Source organism: Perca flavescens, chromosome 11, assembly GCF_004354835.1.
Source record: "Perca flavescens isolate YP-PL-M2 chromosome 11, PFLA_1.0, whole genome shotgun sequence".
Lineage (NCBI taxonomy): Eukaryota > Metazoa > Chordata > Actinopteri > Perciformes > Percidae > Perca > Perca flavescens.
In genome coordinates, this window is record NC_041341.1 from 27808492 (window position 1) to 27811698 (window position 3207).

Below are 3207 nucleotides of genomic sequence, written 5' to 3' on the forward strand. Positions count from 1 at the left end.
CGAGCGGATTCAGAAAGGCTTAATCACAAGTTAAGCAAAGGCTACTTACTCTTCCCTAGATTTCGTGAATGAATTATGAGAAAAGAAAGAAAAAAAGTCTCTTCATCTGAGACCATAGCTTTAACTCTATTAAAGTTGGGTAGCTCATTCTGTCAGATGTGAAATATCTATCACAATGGCTTAACTACCTTTTTCTTCTCAAAAAAGGTAGTTAAAAATAGGGTAGCTCATTCTGTCAAGGGGTATTATCTATCAAAATGGCCTACCTCCTCTACAAATGTAGTTTAAGGTAATTTTGCTGTTAATTTAAAGAGATTAAAAATGCAGATCCACACTAAAAAACTGCATCTTCTCAATCTTCCCTTATTTAGCAGGCAGTGTGTACAACTCAAAAACGAATAATAAACAATATATTAGAGCTATTACTGTACACCATGGCCTCATTAAGATGTTTTGGCTAAGATGCACATCCAGCAGAAATGGAGACGCATTCATGTGGAGTCACGTTCCTGGAGAGCTGACAAACCAGACGCAAGTCACTCCTAGCCTATCACCAGCTAGTTGTTAACTTTGTCTGTCTGCTGTTTGGTGCTTGGCAGATTGTGTACAGCGCGTTTATCTGAGTTTAAAACAGCTGTCTGCTGCGACTGGAAACAAGGTTAAAGCGAGCGGAGAGAGTGAACCCAAAGAAGTAAAGTAAAGTTATGCACATAATTTGCTCCCTCCAAATCACCAACTCAAAAATCAAACAGCAGGAAGCAATCAGCATCTTGGCGTGGACGCTTACATGTCATAACCATGAACATCTTCCCCATCACTACCTTCCACCTGACATGATATGAATGCTGAATTTGGCTAGAAGGAAAGGAAAACTGAAACTGAAAGACATCATGCTACTCTTTCAATTAGAAGGAACAAAGCGTTTGTTTTGTGGAAGAGCATGCTGATAAAATGTCTTTCATATGGCTCTGTATATCAGGGAGAAAACATTTTAAAAGACCATTGTCCATATGTGCATGTACATACTGAAAGTCAAAATCTGAGGCGATTAAGTGTTCACGCCCATTTTACAGACCATAGGATGATGGTCTAGGTGTTCTTGACACAATAGTCTTAATAAAAATCCTATAAAGATTGGCAAAATGTTGTTGAATATTTTGGGGGAAAATGTACATTCTATCCTCATAAACAGCACTTCTTTATTGCAATAAAGAGCGTTTTTTCATGGAAAAAATGTGTAAATCATATTTATTCAAACACTAATCATATGGCAAATACATTGTATAAATAGTGTACATCTATATTTGCAGGGCTTAATATGAACACCAACCAACCTGCCAAATGCATGTGAAAGTTAACTGGGGCAAAGGCTGAATCACAATCATCTGCACGAAGCAGCAGGTGTCACATATAAGGAATGACACTGTGTCCAAGCACATTATGTGGTATTTTCATTTGTATAGTGAGCTATCAGTTGGATGAAATTAAATAGCAAACGATAAAAATGACTCAAATTTTCAATTGGTTTTGCTCATTATCCAATAGCTACTCCATCTGACTAGCTGATTTGAGAGTTTAAGGAGAAATTAGCATTTATTCAACAATTATAATTTATTCAACAACTATACGGTCACAACCACAACAGTGTGGATTGTTCGATGTGTGAAAGGCTTTCCTTTATACCTGCCTTTTTTTATAGCCAGCCAGCCACACTGAAATGCCAAACCTTATGCATACAATACAAAACAGAAAAACCTGGTTGAATGGATAGAATTAATTGATTAGGGATGTGCATCAATATGAGGCCAAAATGGAGATAAAAGATACATTTTCAAAAGCTTTGACATCTGAAAATCCCAAAAATAAAAATCTAATTTAGATGAAAAACAATACAAAAACATGGATGTTGTGACGGGATCATGTAAATATGCTCACTTCTTACATTAAGAATTAGGCCAATTCCCGAGAATTAAAGACGTTTTTGACAGCACAGGAATGCACTTTTCCAGCTGATTTTTCGTGTAACATTTCTAGCTGTATTACCACAATATGATACTTTGACCAACAGAATGCATGAAATTAAATGTGACAAATTACCTCAAGCAAGCTTCAAGTCTGTACAGGTTGACAGGCAACTGAGGAGGCAAATGACTTGGAACCATGTCTGACAGAGACTTAGGCAAAATGCATCATAAGTTTTAAAAAGCTACTGTATGGCTTTGGTCAGCAGCAATGTAAAGTATACATGATCTAAATGGACCAAATCAAGCAAAACCCTCTATTGTGTTTTCGATGGATTTGTTTCAAGTTGTTTCAAACCTTGCATATGCCATTGACAAATATTTCAATGAATGAAAAGTTTGGATAAAGAAATGAAACCTGCCACTGTGGGTCCTTATTTTGCCGAAATCACACTTCCAGATGAGGTGTTTCCACTTTGAGTAAAATATGACTTCATTCTATTTATTAAACTTCAAGAGTTTGTGTCAAAATGTAGAGGTTGACACTTTTCAATGTCAACCTTAAGTTAGATTACAGCCATGGTTATGGTTTGTGCACGAGTGAGTGGAACCAAGGCCCTCGTGAAAAACAGTGGTACTTGACTGGGTGAGTTTGCCTCGTGTTACACTTGTGATTGATTGCATCACTGCAGTGGAACGAAGTCGGGTGTCAGGGCTTTTATGGGCGACTACAGTACACTGGTGTTAAATTTCAATGGATATGCCCTTGGCCAGATAGGTGATAATAGTTCCCCCACCCACACACAGACACACACACACACAAACACACACATTTAGTCATGCAGAACATACAAAATAATTTTTCTTGAGGGCAATTGATTAACTTTGGCTTATTTGTGTAAAATAACCTTGATGTGAAACATTTCTTTGCTAATCACAACGGAATAGAAAATAATGTAATGTTTCTCAGTTTTAGCCAAAGAAAAGACAAGACACCCACCCAGTTGACTTTAGAACGTGCCAGTCTGCTGGCACAGCTATCAGAAAGGTACCACCACACCTGTGCTGACATCACCTCATTCCATAAGATCTGATTTCGGGTCCACCGTAAACACACTGTATGACAGGTCTGTGTGTGTGTGTGTGTGTGTGTGTGTGTGTGTGTTTACCCCCTCTCTGCTCTCAGCCGGGTCCTCCTGAAGCTAATTGCAGCTTCTTTCTCTCTCCCTCTCTGAGTGACAGCTAG